Genomic DNA, 21,256 nt, shown 5'->3' on the forward strand with positions numbered 1-21,256 from the left:
GTTCCAATATGGCCCTCATCTAATTCAATTCATGTATAATTATATAGAAAAGCTTGAGCTAGCTGTTATCACCAAAAAATGATCACCTAGCCATTTCTAACTAGGTGGATTGAAATACACCATGTGGATTTAATTTTACCATAGTAAAATCACTTTGACTATGGAAAATAATTTAGTAAACTACTTTATTAAATTATTTTCTGATTTAAATCAAAAAACCCCATGAGAATAATTAGGTAAATCATTATTTATTTATTTTTCTCTAGGAATTATTATTAAATCATTATTTAATAATTATTCATTGTCACATTTGACTAAATCCCTTTGGAATATTTAAATAAATCATTATTTATTTGAATTTCCTTATTTTTTTTATTAAAATAATTATTAAATTACTATTTAATAATTATTTTCATTTCACACTTTTCTTGTTTCTCGCGAAATAATTAATAAATCATTTTATTTATTAATTATTTCTAAATAAAGGAATTTAACCATTTTAAATTCTTTTTCCCTCTCCAATAAATATAATAAAGTATTCCAAGTAGTTAGATATGAATTTGGTCAATAATATTTTATTATTCTCATTTTCGAGATTAACTCTATACTTTGCTATATAAATGAGGGTTTTTCATCCATTCTTCACCATGATCATTATCATCATCAATATTATTGTCATTTTCTTGAGCTCTCGTTTGAGTTCTTCACTTTGTTTGGGCTTTTCATGCAATTGAGAGAGGGAATTCTATTTCTAAAGCATCAAGGATATCAATGGACCCATCCCACAGAGGGGGGACTTATAAACCAATCTGTAGATCTCCTTCACCAGGTGTTATCAATAAAGATTTATTTGTTTAAAATCGTCTTTCCATTGGGTTATTATTCTGGATACATCATTTTGCTACTATTTGTTTTAGATATTATTTTCTTTTATTACAAATTTTCCATTTGTGTTGTAGATCTAGAATGACGACAAATATCAACTTGTTGTTAGGGTCACTTATCACCTAGTGACTTAAGTGAGGGTTTTTGGTACATCTTCCAGGAATTTTCATACTAACAAATGACGACTCCACTGGTTTAATAACCACGTTCTTGGGTGACTAAAGTTTCAGAAATTTCAGGGTTTCTTCAGCCATTTTTTAGGCCTCTCAATTTTATTTCCAATTTTAAGCCCTATTTTGTCATATTTTCAGATTTTGAAGGGTTTCTGGTCTTTTCCATAGGTCATAGGTACCATCTGAGCAGGAGATGGCAACACTTGTCCGAAATCTGTCAGCTAAGATAAGTGGGAATATAATGCATTTTTTTTCCTGTTTAGTGTGCTCCATAGTGCACTTTTTGCCCTAGAAACTACACCACCTCAGAAATAGGTCAATACCTGTGCTCCCTAGTTTTTCTGAAAATTTTTCAAATTTTTTACAGTTTGTCTGAAAGTGTTGTCTGCAGACTAGTTTGGGTTTTCAATTCTATTAATCGGTCTCCCTTAGGCCTGGATCCACTTGTTTTTTCTCTTTGAGGAAGGAAATAGCCCCCTAGGGTTTAGAGTACTCCTCCACATTGTTAGGAAGACATTTGCTAAGTGAGGAGTCTAGGGTTTTCAACATTTTTAGCCTCTATTTTTCATATTTGATCCATTACTTTTCAGATCCATTGGATAGGTTTATTTCCCCTTTTCTCACTTTAGAGTTTGGGTTTTTTTTGTCTTGTAGGGGCCTGACCTAGGTTTAGAGGTGATTTAGCCAAACAAATCCCGGTACTACTGGCCCTTTCAGCAATAGTCCGCAAAGCGAAGACAAAGGTCTCACTCGATGTAGTATGGGATGGTGTTAGAACCAAGTTTCCGCACCCTGGATATGTTTGATGAGCTCTAGGGGTTCACGGTTTGAACCTGCACACACATTGCTACGTGCATCTATTAGTCCCTCGCAACCAGTGATGCTACCTTCACGCAGCCTTACTCGGGTCGCGATTTGTATTATTACCCAAGTTCCTTACTATTAACCTATTATTCTCCGATTACTTAACTTGTTTATGTAAGTCTAGTGATAATTAACATTATATCCAACATTCATGTAAGTGCACGTGCTAAACAAAACAATATAAATGCATAGAAAATCACAAAACCAGATACACAGTGTTTAGAATCAAACTTCTCTTTATTACTCCTTGGGTTACAGACTCAACTTCGCTCTACGCACTCAGCTGCATGGGTCCATGCACTCAGCTGCAGACTCTAGTAGGCCTCTATGCACTCAGCTGCAGAGCCTCTTCCTACCAATATGACCCAATACACTTAGACTCTTACTCTATGCTCAAACCATCCTTACTCATCTCTTCTTCTTTTCTATCTTTACAACTTAGAGCCTTGCTCTATTTATACAATCCCATGGTCCGCGGACCATGGTTAGGTCGACATGACATTACATTACATTACAACACTTAGGGTAGATAGCCCTATGACTCAACCTATACTTCGCACTCTGCGCCCACAATTCACGAAGTCCTACAATACATTTGACCAAAACTTGGGCTTTGGGCCCCAAAACATGCTGTGGGGGGTCTGATGCCCAACAGGCCCCCAACAAAAACATCGTGACTTGCCCTTGAGTCACTCTGTTGGTGCGGCGATCTTGGCACGTAGTCCCTCCAACTGGTCTTGAACTTCTCGGAGGTCCAGAGTGCACTGCTCTGCGGTTTGCTGGACCTACTGCACACGCTCTTCTGATGCTTCTTTATGAGGATCAAATCCCTGCCTTAGCACGTAGAGCCCCTGCATCTGTGCAAGCTTGCCCTCGATATCTTCCGCAATGGTGAAGGCCTCGTCTATCCATGGCTGGACGTGTGCTTTGAGAAGTGCCTCTTTCTATCTTACAGCATCCACCTTCTCTTTCAGTGCCCTTGCTTGCTACATTTTTGTGAGCCATTGAGTGAGGACAACTGTCTGTGCAATTTATTGGACACTATCGTACTGCTCTTGAAGTTCACACTCCTATGTTTCCAGGTGCTGTATGTTGGGGTCCTCCTGCAGGGATGTGAGGACGCCAAAGGCTTAGTCCAACATACCGGTATAGTATTGCACTGCCCGGCTAATTTCTTCCAACCCTATTTGGATAGCACTAACGCGCTGCTCTTTAACTTCCGAGAGAGTGGAAGGTTGCGCCTTCAGCCGCAGCTCAACAATATGGAGATTCAACTCTAGCTACACTCGTGTTGTTTCCTCGTGCGCATTTCGAACTCCACTTGCTAAATAATGGATCCGCACTTCTGTTGGCAGGTCCACAACGATGGACAACTCTGGGACATGCCGACAGGCTTCATCCACTGTCTATACTAACTGCTGGTTTTGTGACACCAGTTCATCACACTGCAGGCTAAGCTGTTTGATGTTGATCTTTTTCTCACTCATCCCCTGAATCGTGCGGCCCTCCCTGGCGTGGAGCTCTGCTGTTATTCCATCCTACAGTTGGTAAAGTGTGTTTCACAGAAGGGTAGCCAAATTAAGGCCAAGTCACTTGATCCTACCAATCACGACTCTGTTGATCTCATTCTCTGCTGCTAGTGCCCCTTCCGGTAGCACTATGGTATTGGCCATCCTTATGCGTAGCATCTGCTCTACTGTTGATGTGCCTGCCGTGACGTAAGTGGCTATGGTTCCTTCCTGTGGGGGCTGCACCTATAGTTCCTGCAGCTGTGCCCTTAGGGCCCCCAACACAGTCTGCTACTCTGACATGAATTCTTGGAGCACTTCCTTAGTGACATCACGAACCATCTCGTCAAAGTCGTAGAGGTCTTCCATTAACATGATTGGGTCGATGGCCAATTTGGAGGCCTTGATCTTTTGCCATGGACCCGATCTCTCTGTGACGCGCGACCTTTTAAGTTGGGTGGAAGTTGTGCCCGGGTCCGCGCCTTCTTCGGCAAGGTTTGTGTCCTTTTCCTCCTATCTTGTAGAAAATTCCTAGCCCTCCTCTGCTTGCATTGTTGTGGCCCCTATTTTATGCACTGCTGCTCCTGCTTCGGCGGCCTTTGCGTGCTTTGTAGCTGCCTGTGCTGCCTTGCGGACTGCCCTTACCTCGGCTGCTGCTTTTTCATTGCGCCTCTTCTCGGCCAGTTGTGTGATGTGCAACTTGGCCTCATCCTTTCTTTTCTGTGCTACTGTCCTATCCAACTCCGCTGAATCCTGGGCGCGCCACTCAGGAGGCCATGATTCTAACACTATAAAAATTGCATCATTAGTGGCGATGAAGGGGAGCTTGGTCCACTACTGCACTGAATCCTTTCACGCCTTGATGTAAGTATTGTGCATGTTCGCCTTGAAGTCTACAAATCTTCCCAGACTGTTGTGCACTGTGGGGGATAGGCGCGACCTCCTATTAATCCACATTCGGATGCTCGCCTCCATGAGCACCCAAAAGATCTTTGTATCGCAAATCCGCTCCACGTCCTTGGTAGCCCAAAGCGACACATACTTTGCGCATTTGGTAAGTCATGCTCAATGCTCAGGAACTGACTGTCCTCTAGCAGTTCTCCCGCTACCAGCAAAATGGACAAGAGCAACTTGTTAGACCCCTATACTACTAGTGTAACCCCTTATTGTTATTAAGACAACCCCCTTATTATATTGTTGTACCCATGTAGTCCCCATATTGTTATTATTGTGCCCCATAGAAGCCCACTATTGTTATTATTGTGCCCTCACATTATTATTGTTATGTTGGCTCTGATTATATTATGACCCCTTAGACTCCTATATATAGAAAGGAGGTATTGTCATTTGTATCATACAAGAATTGTTCATTTGTGTAATGTAAAGGAGGTTTCCCCCTCGAAGAGGCTTATTTCTAAGGAGTTCATTTATCTTTTCTATCTTTTTGTGAGTCGGTTTCATAACATTTGGTATCAGAGCTTTGGATTCTAAGGTTTCGCTGCTCCAAACAGGTCATCGTGGCATTTTCGCTATAACTATTTTTCTTCGCTGTTTCAAATGCTGAAAACAAAACCCATTTGGGTTCCTTCCTTGTCAAGTTCTGGAAATATTTTTGGAACTTGAAGCATTTATAGAACTGAGAAGTCGACAGCTACGAAATCGATCAATTTCAAAGCATCTCATCAAGTGGACGAACTTACCTGTTGAAGATTTTACATGGAAGGACAAGAATTTGATACAAAAGTGTCAAGAACTACTCAAGCATTGAGGACAACACTTTTTGAAGGAGAGGGGCATGTTAGGCCCCTATACTACTAATGTAACCCCTTATTATTATTAGTACAACCCCCTTATTATATTGTTGTACCCATGCAGTCCCCATATTGTTATTATTGTGCCACATAGAAGACCACTATTGTTATTATTGTTCCCTTACATTATTATTGTTATGTCGGCTCTGATTATATTATGACCCCTTAGACTCCTATATATAGAAAGGAGGTCTTTTCATTTGTATCATCTAAGAATTGTTCATTTGTGTAATGTAAAGGAGGTTGCCCCCTCGAAGAGGCTTATTTCTAAGGAGTTCATCTATCTTTTCTATATTTTTGTGAGTTGGTTTCATAACACAACCATACGTAGTGGAAGGTCTTACCCTTCTCCTGGCCTTCCTTGCAGTTGATAAAGAATTCCTCATAAAGGAACTCGGCCCAGTTGAATTGGACCCCCTTTGCGCATTGTTCAGCCAACGCAACTATCAACACTGGTACTTCATCGCCACGACATTTTCTCATTACCTTCCCGGCTAGGAGTTGGGTGGCTACGTGCACCCCTTTATCCTTGATACTTCTGATGGTGTAATCCCTCTTTTTCTTCTCGAGCTTATATTTTTTATTCATGGCTTTCGCAAGAGCCAAATCACCAATTTTTCCTGCTATTGTCGCGGGGTCCTTTCCATTACAGGGAAGCCAAGAAATTGTATGGATGAGAGTCGCCGTGATGGGAATAGGCTCCTCCATCCATAAGTACCCATCATGCACCAGGCAAAGCAGTTGCCTGATGACGAAAATGGTGATGGCAGCACAGTGAAAGTGTGGTATCCACAGCAGATGAAGCAATCTGGCCTTCTCCACATCGTGCAACCATTTTCATGGCTCTAATGTTATTACTGGCTCCTCTGTGCTCTATTTCATGAGGTTCTCCATCTTTAAGTGTGGGAACTTCTCGCTGTCCGCAAGGTTCCAATCTTCGAACTTCATTGTGGGCACGCGGCCCAGGTGCGAGCCCTCAAACACAATTCCATTAGGGAGGAGCGAGGTCTGGAGTGCTCTCATTATGGCATCTAGATCCTTTGGTATCTTAGTTTTCCCTTTCCACAGAGGGACGTACTCGAGAAATTTCGCTGTAGAGTGAACTGGCTGGATATCCTCTTCCATGTCCTCTGCTTCGTCTACCTCAGTAATGAAGGCCTGCGGGTCCTCCTCATTGTCATCTGTCTCAATGGTGACAACCTTTCCCTTTTCTTCCATTGAGAGCTTACTGAATTGCAGATTTCTCGGGGACATGCGGACTAGTCCTGCTGCCTGCTTATCTTTTTTCGGTCTCAGCATCCGAGGTGATTTTGGGATTTTTGGCGCAACCCCAGTATCTTCTGGAACATCCTATACCATGGGTTTTTGCTCAGTCTCGTCAACGGCTCCTTCTGTAAAGCCTAAACCTCTCTTGGTAGCCGTCGTCTTGTTTGAACCGTATGTGGTCTTTCGCGAACTTAGGGGCTCGAATATCGCTGGGCACTCAATACTCTGTGCTCTAATCAACTGCTCAAATCCCAAGTGAACAAGTGTTGTCTCGTGGCTACCCCCTGGAATTTTATAGCACCTTTTGAATTCAAATTCGACCGTTCCCCCCAATTCCAGGCCGTCAATGCTTTCTTAGCAGCAGATTGTCCCAAATCTTGCCCATAATTCGCATTTTAAATGCCCGCCGCCCGATCCATTTGGCCTTAAATCGGACATCTCGTCATGAACAGTGACACCAACGTTGAGTTCCCAGCTTATCTGTGCGGCAGCACTGTCCCTCGTGTGCGGTCGCGAACCCTGTGACATCATGTTACTACGCACATTCCCTAGAGCGCGCAGCCCCGTGGTAGAATATTTTATAGTCCCGTGCTTCCTTTCAACTACCTGGAGCACTAAGACTATGTTTCCTATGGCTAGTCAGGTGGTCTCACCACCTGTGCAAGCCTTCATTTCGCCCTTCAGTGTAGTCTGCGAAAAATCCTCAGTTGCCCTCACAACATCTGGCGCCGTGCATTCTATCATATGTAGTGTGCTCCCCTGGTTACTGCGTTTGGTGAGATGCAGTCATAGCCCTGGCAACAAAGTCATAAATTCTTGGCGATAGTCTTCTAATTCATAGGTATGATCATCCGCACCTTGCCTTGTCATCCTTGGTTCATCGACGAGACATGCTTGCTTAATATCGTTTTCCAACCTCTTGACTGTTACACTAAAAAATGTCACCTTGACTACTTACAGTTAGTATGGCTCAAATCAACAAGTCATGCTACCTTCTTAGGCAAGTCTCATGCCTCTGTTATCCATCTCAAACTCAAAGAAGAGAGAAAGTCTTGTAAAAATCATGTTTATCTCTGGGGTCGCAGGTTCTCTCTAGCCTTACCTGCGGGGACGCTGACCATGTTCACAAAATCTGCGTCCATAGACGCTCTGTATGTTAAGGGACAGGTGCGTCCCTCTGTAAAAGGCAAAATGCGCGAGTTTTATCTTGAAAAAGTTACTTGTGGTTACTTCTAGAACATTCTAGAGGTCGGTTTGATGAAATGGATGCGCCTCCAGTTGGTTCATGTATCTCTATTAAGGGGGAACTTATCCCATCAATAAGGGAGCTATCCCACCCAAAGAGGGGGATGATCCCATTGATAGTGGACCTGAATAACCTCTTTACAGCACTATAAATAAAGGCATTGAGCCAGAAGGAGGAGAGGTTGGAGCTATACATTTTCTTTGGGTAAATGCTGCAGGATTTAGGTCTTCCATTAGAGCCTTTGTGAGGAGAGATTGTCTTCACTTGATTCTACTTGGGAGAGGGTGAGCTTTGTCAAAGTAGAGGAGAACCCTTGATGGACCCTGGGAGGAACTTGCACAACACCAAGGCCAGGTTGTAAGAGTTTCTTTGTTTCGTTATTAATACAAACTGGTTTATTTTTCTCAATAGCTTGTGTTAATGAGTTATTTCATGTGTTCCTTGGTCTGCATGTTGAATATATGTTTTATTATATGAAATGCAAGTGCTTGGTAATTGTTTGATTGTTTGTGGTTGCAGGAATTGACTTGAAGGAGGAGCTCATCCGGATCGTCAAGAACGGACTTCAACAACAGCGTTTTGGAATAAGGTAAGCCTAAACACTTGTAGTTTTCATGTTGTAAAAGGTGTATTTAGAGAAAGATCACTCCATTTTGTCTTGTTTGTCATTAGAATGTCTTAGACTTCTAGGAAGGTCAGTCGTGTCCGCACCCTTGACAGATTCCGTGTGACAAATTGGCGACTCCGCTGGGGAATCCATTAATGAGAGAGTCTTTTCCTTTATATGAACTTTGCTTTGAGAAAATCATTTTTATTTTCTGGTTTTTGACTGTGAGAATTAGTATTTGGGTGGCTTAGCTTTAGATTTAGTTGGCTTTAGTTTTTCTTCCTTTTTCCAGAAGGACGCAGTCTCTGTGTGCTGCACAGTGCGTCTTTGGACGCGCTGTTGTCGACTGCACAGTGCGGGGCCGCACCTGTGACAACGGGTGGCCTGCGTCTTCCTGTAAAAGTTAAGAAAATTCCATTTTTGCCTTAAATTACTTTTAGATTTTGTTTTTTCTTAGTGTTTTCTGCCCAGATCCTTTAGTACCCTGTCAAGAATTCTCACCTGAACTCGTTTTGTGAGCTTTGAGTGTTTTAGTGGTTTTCAACGAAGTTTAGACCTAGGGTTTGATTTTTGGAAAGGCTTTGTAGTGACTTTGAGCTTAGAAAGTTGTCCAGCCTTAGATATCTCTGGTTAGTCAACCTTCTTAGAAGTTGAGCCTGCCGTAAAGTCTCCTTGTTTGAGCAACTTGTCATTTGAGTTGTTTTGGGTCAAATTTCGAATTGCTTGTTTTTAAAGTATTGATTTCCATTTTCAAAAAGGACAAAAAGATTAGAATTTTGTTTTGACTAGTTTTTGGTTCTGCAATAAGCTAGTCCTTGATTTGATTGTGATCAAGTAAAACACCTTAGAAATAATCATTGTTAGTTTTGGCCTCGTTAAGATTGCTTAGAGTAAATTTGCCTTTAGTTTGCTTATGAGTGCATTTTCATAGATTTTAAGAGTTGTTAAGATTGTTTTTTTTGGTTATATTAGATTTATTTGCTTTATTAAAAGAAAAATACAAAAACATCTTCTTAAAAAGTCTTGTTTCAAGTAGCTTTTTGTTTTCAAAAGAAGAAAAGAGTTTTTTTTCGTGCATGTAAAGAGAAGTTATGTTTTTATGCTTGGAAAAGAAAAACGAATTGTTTCTTTGATTGTCTTCAATTAAGAAGTTGCTTTTATAAAGATTGCATTCTCTCAACTTTTTAGTTAAGCAATTCATCGAAAAAGTAAAGTAGTGGATAAATCATTTTAGGTGCATTTTGTAGTGGTTTCGAGTCGAGTCAACACACCACTAGTTTCACTTCCATCACCTTTTGACTTAAGAAACAACCTTAAAAGTAACGCTTAAATTAAAATCAATCTAGTAATCTTTATTTTTCTAGGGCTCTGAAGCACCAACATAGCTTAGGCTAGGGTCTTGGAGTAGGTGAGTACTTAACTCTCCAAGACTACAAAACCAAACAGATAGTCTATCTTGAGTAGAACAAATCCAATTGTTTCAGTTACATTCTGGGAAAGCTCCTCTTAAAGGAGAAACACGAGCTCGTGTCCGAACCAGTGAGGGGATCATTCCTCCCTCGTTGGGAACGACGCCAGGCAGTACGTATTACAAACGGTAAACCTCGGATTAACCATTGTCGAGGAGCCAGGGGTCACTTATCGGTAAACCTTGGATTGTTGTCAAGGAGCCGGTAAGGGGATTGGAGCTTGCTACTCTGCCCTTGCGTGCTGTCGGAGTTTAGACTGTTCCCCCAGGTGTAATTGTTGTGATTGGTAACCTTAGTGGCCATAATATCTAGGATTCTACCCAAGGTGACGGTGGAGGGAAGGTCCCACTGTACCTGGAGCAGACGTCGGTTATACTCACTTGGATTTTCTGGGGGGTTCGCTTCACTTCGAGACGGTTAAAGTGGAGGAACTTGGTCCAGTCTATTCATTAAGCAGGTTGCCGGGGTAACTGTTCCACCCACTATTTCTGTACTGAATCCTGCGAGGTTGGGCCTAATCACCAACTAGCGCTTTTGGTCCGGAAGACTACTGTTTGTGTGTGGTTTGACGCTCTAGATTATTTAGGCGTGTGCTTCAAATTTGATTGGTTCTTTAGAAGACTTTAGGTGGTTTGATTTGAAATTTTTTACTTTGATTTCGTGTGTTGTAGTTAAAATCTTTAATTGTGGCGGAATTACCGAGAAGGTCCCGTCGCATTGCGGGCCAGTCTCCTGAAGTTGTTTCTGTGGCCGAATTGTTGAGAAGATCCCGTGAACTTAGGGGTTCACCTCCTCGAGACGACCCCAGTTATTTAGAGGGTTTAAAGGTCCTTGTAACTCCTCCTAGTGGCAGTAGAGTAGGTTCACCTGAAGAAGGAGAATCTTCCTTGGTAGTCCATCCAGATTACCAAAGATTAGAAACAGGTTACAATCCCGAAGCTGTTACAGTTTCCGAGCTTGCTGGTAGTTTTTCATCTGCCAGTGAAACAGGCGAAGAACCTGAAATTTCAGAACCTGTTACTCCAACTCCTAGTGTTCCTGATTCACCAAGAATAGAAAGAATTATCACCGAAAATCTTCCTGTTGGATTAATTGCTATAGAAGAACTTGTTCCAGAGGAAGAAATAGGCGTTTCTGATTCTGAAGATCTAATTACCCTTGATCTAAGGGAGCGTGAATCCATCTTTTACAGTCCTCCTAGAAGTGAATCTTGGTACCTTGCATTAACCAATTTTTTAGACAACTCAGTAGGTTTTTCTACACCTCGTACTCCGGTTCCACCTAGAGGAATTCATTCTCCTGTAAATATGTCTGGTCAGTCATCTGTGTTTTCACAAAGTCCTGAATCATTTTTACATGGCGGTCCTTCTGTTCCTACTGGGTATCAGTCACTTTCTGGTACCTTTGCGGGAGCATCTCCTCAACCTGTTGATCATGGGTTATTAGTTGGAAACAGTGGTAATGTACCATTGAGTATAGGTGAAGTTTATATGATGTCAGGTTCAACTCCCATTAACCAACCTCAAGGTGGCCAATTACCGCCTGGGGGGCAACCTTCGTTAATGCCTGGGGGGCAACCTCAAGGTACTTCATTTGTGACTGGGGGGCAACCTCAAGGGTATCAACCCCAAGGGTATCAACCCCAGCCTCAATATGTACCCCAAAGTCAACCTCAGTATCAATATCAACCTCAAGGATGGCAACCTCAAGGATGGCAACCCCAAGGGTATCAACCCCAAGGGTATCAACCTCAAGGATACCAACCTCAAGGTCAAGGTCAACCCCAGTATTCGTATTTACCTCAAGGTTATCAACCTACGGGTCAATACCCTGGTCAAGGTTATCAACCACCTCAAGGGCAATCATATGGGACTACACCTTACAGTTATCAACCCTATCCTCAATACGGCTATGGATCTCAGTATCCTCAACCTGTTACGAGTCAATACCCTGGAATGTTAACATGGGATCCGTCACAGGGTCAACAGATGTCGCAACCAAGTATACAGTCGGTACCTCAAGCAGGACAACCTGCAGTTCCTGGTCCACCCCAGCAACCGCAACCTGTCCAGTCAAGTGTTCAGACCCCTGTAACTTCTGTAGTTACTCAGCCGCCAATTGCACCGAGTACTCCACCTCACACGGCTGCAGCAACTACCGCTTCATCTACCATGCTTACATCTGGAGTATCGGCAGCTCCGGTTTCTACTGTCCCTGTAACCGCTCCTCAGACATCTGTACCGTTGTCTGGACCCACGGTTCAAACCACAGTCCAGATGCCTGCAGGCCAACCTGGTACAAGTACGGTTGTTACTACTCAACCTCAATTTGTTCAACCTCCGTACCAGGGACAGTATCAACCTGGGCAAGCTGCCCAACAACCGGTTTACCAGTATCAACCGTATCCTGGGTACAATTATCAACCACCTCAACAACCCCAGTACGGTCCGGTTAATCCTGGTTTTCCAGGAGGATATAATATCCCCAATGCGAATCCTGTTCCTAGTTATCCTGGATATCCTCCTCCTGGGGCTGGTATTGTGACTCAGAGTTTCAGAGATCCTAACCGGCAGTTACCATTTATTGCGACTTTAGATTTACCCGACTTGACGCGCCTAACGAACGATCCAATTCAATATCTTCCGTTCTGGCCGCCAATGCCAAATAAGTTGCCCAGCGATATACCCAAGTTCGAAGGTAAGTCTGGAGAGGATCCGTCTAATCACGTGATGACTTACCACCTCTGGTGTGCATCAAATTCCATCTCAGATGATTCTATCCGCTTACGTCTTTTCCAGCGTACACTCATTGGTCTCGCAGCCAAGTGGTACATTGAGTTGCCACGGGCTTCTTTTTACAACTTTAGCCAGTTAGCTACTTCATTCTTAACTCATTTTCAGTTACCAGTCAGATACGATAATGGTACGGAATTATTAACTTCGCTAAAACAATCGACATCCACGTACATTTCTGATCACATCCATGAGTGGAGACGTCGAAGAAGATTAGTGAAAGTTTTTATCCCGGACCAAATTTTAGCTGAATGGTTTGTAAAATCATTATTACCAAGAATTACTGAAGATGTAGCTAAGGCCGGCGTAGTTACTGAGGAGCAAGTCATTGCTCAGGCACAATACCTTGACTTAGTTTACACTCAGTCGGGTACGTTACACGAGAAAATTCCGGATCTTCCAAAGTCAAACCAAATCGCTGCTGCTCCTTCGGGATCTCATGCCGCTGATGGTATGATCGGTATCGTGACTACGAAGAGTAAGAAGAAGTCTTCCAAGACCTCCAATACTCCAATTATCACTTTGCCTGATTCTCCGACAGGAGAGTCTTCTCCTCCTGAACTTACCGCCGACATTCACGCTGTAGAGTCATCTACGGCCAAATCCAAAAACGGTGGAAAGAAGAAAGGAAAGAAGAAGGCTAAAGCAGACAAGGCTCCAAAGGAGAAAACGGAAAAGTCGGAAACCAATGACGAAAAGCGCAAACCTCGTTATCCTTGTCTCATTTGTGAAGAAGATCATTTTACGAGAGACTGCCCTCATCGGGCCGAGGTAGTGAAAATAGTTAAAGGTTCTCCGACTCCTGCTGTGTTAAAGAATCCATTCCCGAGCAGGAAAATAAGATGATAGGTTCTTCTTCGAATGCCAGTGAAGAACCCATTTTGATGATGTCTCATGTCAGGATTGCGACTCGATCGCAAGATTATGGTAGTAAGGCTCCTGTTGATGGTAAAGAAGCAGAATCTTCTCACTCTAACCCATCAACCTCAGCTCCTGGTTCCGATCCACTACAGATCGAAAAACCTAACCCAGACTTAGTGATTAAGCCGCCCGCCAAGGGTGTACTTCGAAGGTCTGCTTTCAATCCACATGCGAGAGCAGCCCAGAATTACAACATTGTTGAAGACTTAGCTGTTTCACCTTCAGCAATGTCGGCACTCGAAGTGCTGCAATCATGTCCAGCGCAACGAAAATTGCTTTTGTCGGCTATTGGAGCTGTCGATGTTCAGGACCCGAACCTAATGATCTTTGATCTAGAAAGTAGTACACCGCGTCTCCCCCATCAAATGGCTTTCCAAATTCCAGTGATAGTCAAAAACAGGCCTATTCATCGGACTGTGATTGATGAGGGAGCTTCTACGTGTATTATGTCGATTCAATGTTGGAGATCGCTTGGTTCTCCTTCGTTGAACCAATCCCCCACCATCCTTAAGGCCTTTGATGGCCGTGGGTTCCGTCCGTTTGGTATTCTACAAGAATTGCCTATAGGGGTCGAAGGTAAAACCGTTAGTCTGGATGTGGAAGTGGTTGATGCCCCTCTAGACTACAACCTTCTTTTGGGTCGAAGTTGGTCATATGCTATGACAGCGGTCGTTTCATCGGTCTTCAGAGTCATTAAGTTTCCACATAACGGTAAGATCGTGACTATTGATCAGCTGACATACTTTTCATCCGACCCAACCTCTTTAGAAACTATCCAGCATGTTGGTAAAACGACAATCCCTTATAGGGACATTGGTGTAGGTTTAGTTAAGGATTCCGGTTTACTGGGAACTTTTCCTCTCCCTCCACTCAATGCAGACCCTTCGTTCGCAACAATTCATATGATCACGTCAGAAAACATTATTTATGATGATCCTTGGTATGTTCCCTCTGACTCTGAGCTAGACTCACTCGGTGATGTTATGCCGTTGAGTCCGTATGAGATTGCTTATGAAGCTCTTATGTCTTTTACCGACTTTCATTCAACCGACCAAATGAATGTGGTCAGTGAAGAGTCACTTTTCACCTCACCCTTAGAACGGATAACGTTTCCCGAAGAAGTGTCATCTGACGAACAACTTCGCGAAATCCTAAGTGTAGATGATCTACCATGGGAAGATCTCCATCACAGATCTTCGTTTTTACCTAAGGATGATGCATTTGAAAATGATTTTTCATCTATCTTTACCGCTGAATATGTCAAAGACGCTCAGGATCCAACGAAACATTCTGATTCAGAGCTGAATTTAGGGAATATTTCTCGTACTATTCCCATTGATATTTCAGTGAAGCCCGGAATCAAGGAGAACATTCATATAGGTGCCGCATGTACTGACGAAGAAATTGAAACTTACAAGGCCCTATTCCAAGAATTCCGCGACGTGTTTGCCTGGTCTTACGAAGAAATGCCGGGAATTGATCCTGCCATTGTTGTTCATGAAATCAAAACCTACCCGGATGCTAAACCCATTCGGCAACGGTTGCGTCAGATTCACCCTCGAAAAGCAGCTGCAATCAAAGCCGAAGTCGAAAAGCTGTTGAAAGCAGGTTTCATTTATCCGATCCCGTTAACGGATTGGGTATCGAATATTGTTCCCGTCAATAAAAAACAAGGAACAATAAGAATCTGTATCGATTATAGGGATATCAATCGAGCTTGTCCAAAAGACAACTATCCTACGCCTTATATCGATCAAATTATTGATGATTGTGCCGGAAGTGAGATGTTTTCCTTCATGGATGGTTTCTCTCGGGTATAATCAAATCAATATTCTACCTGCCGATCAACCAAAAACGGCATTCATTTGTCCATGGGGGACATTTGCTTATTGCAAATTACCTTTTGGCCTTAAGAATGCCGGTGCTACTTTTCAACGGGCCATGTCTTATGCATTTCATGACATCAAGCACATTGTGCAACCCTATCTCGATGATTTGCCTGCTCATTCTTTACACCGAGCTGATCACCTTGTCCATTTACGAGCAATCTTTATGAGGTGTAGGCATTATCGAATTCGGTTGAATCCCCACAAGTGTGTTTTCTGTATAGAAACAGGTCGATTGCTGGGATTTGTTGTTTCCAAAACCGGCATTCGCGTCGATCCCTCGAAAGTCGAGGCTATCATCCAATTGCCTCCTCCTTCGAGTTTGCGCCAACTCCAAAGTTTGCAAGGGAAAGCGAACTTTTTACGCCGATTCATCCCTAACTACGCCGAGGTCACTAAAGGTTTTACACGGTTGTTGAAACAGAACGTACAATTCTTTTGGGACGAGATTGCTCAACAATCTTTTGATGCACTGAAACACGCGTTGACCCATGCACCGTTATTGCATCCTCCCAACTACAACCAGGACTACTTCTTATACCTCGCAGCTTCGCATTCCACCATTGGAATGGTGTTAGTTCAAGAAGATGAATTCAAGGCAGAGCATGTGATATATTACCTTAGCAGAACCTTAAATCCAACTGAGTTAAAATATTCACATGTGGAGAAATTGGCCCTGGCAGCCGTTCAAGCTGTCCAGCGTTTTCGTCACTACATTCTTCTCCGCAAAACTACTGTTATTTCGGATTGCAACCCTATGATTTATATATTGACAAAACAACTGCTAGGGGGCAAGTACTCTAAATGGATCGTCATCCTGCAAGAGTTCGACTTGGAGTTTGAGAAGTCCAAGTCTAAGAAATCTTTAGTCTTCGCGGAATTGATGTGTGATTTCCCGAGTGCTGACACAGAGACTGTGGCAGAGGAGTCCATTGCGGACGAATCTTTGTTTCTTATTAGCACTGTAGATCCGTGGTATGGGGATATAATCATCTATCTCCAAACCCAAACCTTTCGGCCTGAAACTTCCAAGGAAAACCGTCGAAAAATTCGGTTTCAATCCCAGCAATACAGAATTATTGGAGATACACTTTATCGCCTGGGGGCAGACTTAGTTTTTCGACGTTGTTTAACTCACGATGAGGCTGAGAGAGTTTTGAATGATTGTCACTCTGGAGCATGTGGCGGTCATATGTCTGGGTATGCCACAGCTCAGAAGGTGTTGCGCGCTGGCTATTTCTGGCCGTCTATGTTTAAAGATTGTATCCTTGCCGTCAGAAAATGCCACAACTGTCAAGTGTTTGATCGCAAGATGCGCGCTCCACCTGCTCCTCTCCACCCTATAATTGCCGCTGGTCCATTCGCCAAATGGGGCATTGACTTTATTACTTGTAACCCTCACTCGGCCGGGGGGCATGCGTATATCATCCTTGCGGTTGATTATTTTACTAAGTGGGCCGAGGCGATGCCTACATTCGACGCAAGCGGCAAGACAGCTGCACTTTTCGTATTCAATCATATCATAACTAGGTTTGGTGTCCCACAAGCAATCATTACGGACCATGGAAGCCATTTTCGAAATGTCATGATGACTGAACTTACAAGCCAGCTTGGTTTGCGCCACGATAGCTCTACACCTTATTATCCGCAAGCCAACGGTTTGGTTGAGTCAATCAACAAAGTTCTAGTCGTCATGATTCGACGGATCATTGGTATCCATCGAACGAATTGGCATAACATGTTATTTTCGGCGCTATGGGCATATCGAACTTCAGTGAAAAATTCAACAGGTTTCACCCCTTTTCAGCTAGTTTATGGCTTAGAAGCTGTGTTACCTATTGAGTGCGAAATCCCATCACTTCAAATGGCTGTCGAATTACTTCCAGCTACTTCCGAAGAGGAGAAACGGTTGTTATACTTAGCTAAATTAGATGAGACTCGACGTGACGCTACTTTAGCTATCGAGACTCACGCGAAACGAATGAAAGCTCAGTACGATAAAAATGTAACCCCTCGAAGTTTTTCGGAAGGAGACCTAGTACTATTATATGATCAAGCGAACGATAAGCTAGGTGCTGGAAAATTCGTTCCCATGTGGCATGGGCCCTACATTGTAAAGCGAAAGCTAGCAAAAGGGGCTTATGAGTTAGTTGATTTTGATGGGGACTCTTTGGGCAAACCCAGAAATGGACTTTACCTAAAGAGGTATTATGCTTAAAATGATGGATGGAGAAATTTTTAGATAGGTTAGATTTCCTTTCTAGCTAGCAAGTGTGTTAGTTTAGTCAGTGTGCTTAGCTTAGCAAGTGTGGTTTTTCGTCATTATTTTGGCTCATCTTGGTTTTACTCTTGATATTGTAGATGTCGACGCCTCTCCAAACATACATTGGATTTGCTGATGGTGCTTGTCGTAGTACACGGAATATCTCTTCCGCAGCTTGGGTTATCTATTCGCCCTCTGACGAGTTAGTTTCTATGCATGGGGTAAGCCTCGGTCAAACAACGAATAACATTGCAGAATACAGTGCAGTGGTTGAATTATTATCCGAATCTATTTCATTTGGAATTCGACGTTTGATAGTGAGGTTAGATTCTGAACTTGTTGTATTACAGCTTAATAGAGTTTATGCCATTAGAAATCCTGTGTTATTAAGGTTGTTTTTGAGAGTGCGTCTCTTGGAACGTGAATTTGATTACATTGAATATCAACATATTCCAAGGTCTTTGAATACATTAGCAGATGCAATTGCTTCTCGAGTGTTGGACAGACATTTATAATAATCATGCAAGTAAATTTAAAGACATTTCATCATACATGTTAAACAAGATAAGCCGATAATAGTGATATATAGATATAGATAGAAGTGTGTCCAAAAATATATACATCGTCTTCGATCATAGGTTTAACACACCTTATGATCGGCAAAATGATAGTGCAAAAAGTCAAAAATGTCACATGTGACTACAAAAGTGACTAGTCAATCACTGGTGGTGCTCTCTGTACGACACCACTGCGCGGGCTATCTTGCGCAGAAATCTCCTAAACGGTCCAGGGACCGCGACCACGAAGCGCTGAAGCCTCATTGGAATATCATCCATAGTAGTCTCAGGTATATCTGCCGTGAGACGCTCTAGATCATGCTCCAAATCGGCTAGTACTTCTGCTGTCGCATCCTGTAAGGCCGGTGCCGGTGCAGCTGGATGTCGTCTGTCGTAAGGCCGGAGATTGGCTGGACGCTGTGGTCCAACATCTGCATTTTTAAAATTTTACTGTTACTTTGAGACGATATATATGAAAAATAAAAAAAAAATACATAATTAGAAAACTTGTGAAAATGAAAGTACCTCTGTCATCCCATTGTTCTCCCTGTGGAAGAACCATGTCCGGATCACCTCTGAAATCCATTCCGGCATATGGAAAGTCTTGTATCACAAAAAGCTGGCCCTCTAGCCAGTCGAAGTAACTGTCTGAGAATCGAACCACTGCAGCACCCTCGTCAGGATGCCGGGCCATCACCGCAACCCATCGAACAAGCTTTGGCTCCCGAGGACCCAAGTCATCAACAGTGAGTTGCTGAGGGATCAGCATAGGAACTCTCTCCAAGGCAAAGCTCACGACTAGAGGCCCATATCCAAAAGTCTTTAGTCGTCCGTTCTTTGCCTTGGTTAGTTGGCTCTTCATATGAGCCGACACAGCTTCGCACCAGTTGAAGATGGTGCCTTGGTAACAGTCAACTGCCATCCGCATTTGGGATCCGGAGGCAATGTGCAAGGCGGCCGCGCCACAAATCCTAGTGACCGTAAATGCAATAACTCTAAGTTCCGCCAGAGCGATGTGCTTTATCTCCACGCCTTTTTTATGGCGAGTCCCTGGTCTGCACCACTCCTCGCGGAGATCATCAAGGGATTGGCCACCCGGCCTGGTCCCCGCAAGGTTGAGTTGCTCACCTCTGTTTGGCAAGCCAGTGAGAAAGTATACATCCGAGGGCTCTATCTCGAGCTGGTGCCCTCCAATGTAAAAACATTGATCTTGAACGTTCCATCGCTCAACCAGCCATTCCAAAAATCTTACCTGGCCCCTCATGCCCGGTATGGTCCAATATTTGTACAATCCACATGTTCTTAAGGCATCCAGAGAGGGTTGGTGGTTAATCGCAGCTTCATCGTCCTCTACGTGCTCTCTCTCTCTCCAGTCTAACATGTTTAAGGTCCTGCACATCAAAAGAGTCAATTAGAAATTAATTTGAGAAAATTTGGTGGTTTTTTGAGAGAGTTAGGGTTTTGAAATGCGCCCTTTGCGGAAGACGCACCCCGGCTTTATAGCACAGGGCGTCCGGACGCAGCTCGCCTGAAGGTGGACTGCGTCTCCCGACCTTTTTCCCGTGTGAGAAAAAGTCGGGGGACGCGGGTCACCCGAAGGGCACCTGCGTCCGCCGAGGGGCGCATTTTGAACCCAAAACCCCCCCAAAAATGAAACAGAGACCGAAAACAAAAAACTAAACGGATAAAAATGAAGAGTGGGATGTGTAAAATACCTCGGTGAAGCGGCGTTCGATTCCGACGGTCAGATTTTCCGCAGCAACCACGGGAAGTTTCTTGTCAAAAGCTCCTTTTTCAACCTCAACAGTGAAACGGTAAAAATGACATGGTAAAAGGTCTTTTTATAGGTTTTTTGGATGAATTAGTTCATTTTTTACCATGAAAAGATGTTTTCAAATGTATTTTTGCCTATTTTAAACAGGTATGAGTAATGTGTCGCTTTTGTGCAGGACGAAGGGATTTCGAGGGAAATTGTAATTTTTCACAAACAAAATTTCAGAGTCATCTTTTAAGCCCTTTTCTGACTCCTAAAACATGAAAAGATCGCCGAGTGTTTCTTTTTCACTCGTTAAAACGGAATTAAAAGACGGTCCCCTTTTAGCTCTTTTCTGACCGCAAAATCAGGAAAAGATTGCCGGGTTTTTGTCGTTTCAAACTCGATAAGGAAATAAAACGACGTGTCTTTGATCGCTTTTTACTTTTCAGGTCAACGATACTATTATGAAAGTACTCCTTGGTCGCAAGATCAAGCGGTTCCCCCAGGTATTATTTTATACTTTTTCGGGCTTGAGGGACACAAATATACGAAAAAGTTCAACGTGGAGTTTCCTTAAGTTTTTCAGACTCTCTAAAAATGAAAAACGCCGAGTTTCTCCTATACTGGGCTCGTTAAACTTTTACAGTAAAGGACCTGTTCAATTACAAACAGGAACGAACCACTCCTTCCTAGGGTTCGCATTTAAACTAGGTTGGACTCGTCCGAAGGATGAGCTTATAATCAAGCATATGTTATCCTCCTCAAGCTTGTTAAAAATAAAGAGGTACTTGCCAGAAATGGTGGGGGAAAAAAGAGAAGAATGAACCTATTTGTCACCTTTTGCCTCAGAAGAAACTTTATTACCGCTCTTGAACACGACACTTTTCATTCACCTGGGTTGGGAAATCTTTTACCTCACAGTTGACTAAATCACTTTGAAAATCTTTAACCGGGTTCAGGGATCAACTTTGAGTTATTCGTCACCAAACCATCTGTTGTGTCGTTATGTGTTCAAGAGGTCTGCAAGCAAAACTTTCATCTGCAAAATACTTGTCATCCATTTGACCATCCCTGAGTCAGTCCTTACAGCAACATTTCTTCAACTTGAACAATGATTTCGTGTTGCGGGCTTGCCTGCAACGGGTCGCTTTCTATCGACATCGACACATTATCTAGAAAGATGACTTAGGAATCGACAGTACCTTGAAGTCTGCATGCATCAATGGCAGGTTTCTCGCCTTTGACGTCAGTT

Source organism: Pinus tabuliformis, chromosome Q, assembly GCF_031772625.1.
Source record: "Pinus tabuliformis cultivar Carrire ecotype Pingquan chromosome Q, CPIR1, whole genome shotgun sequence".
Taxonomy (NCBI): Eukaryota; Viridiplantae; Streptophyta; class Pinopsida; order Pinales; family Pinaceae; genus Pinus; species Pinus tabuliformis.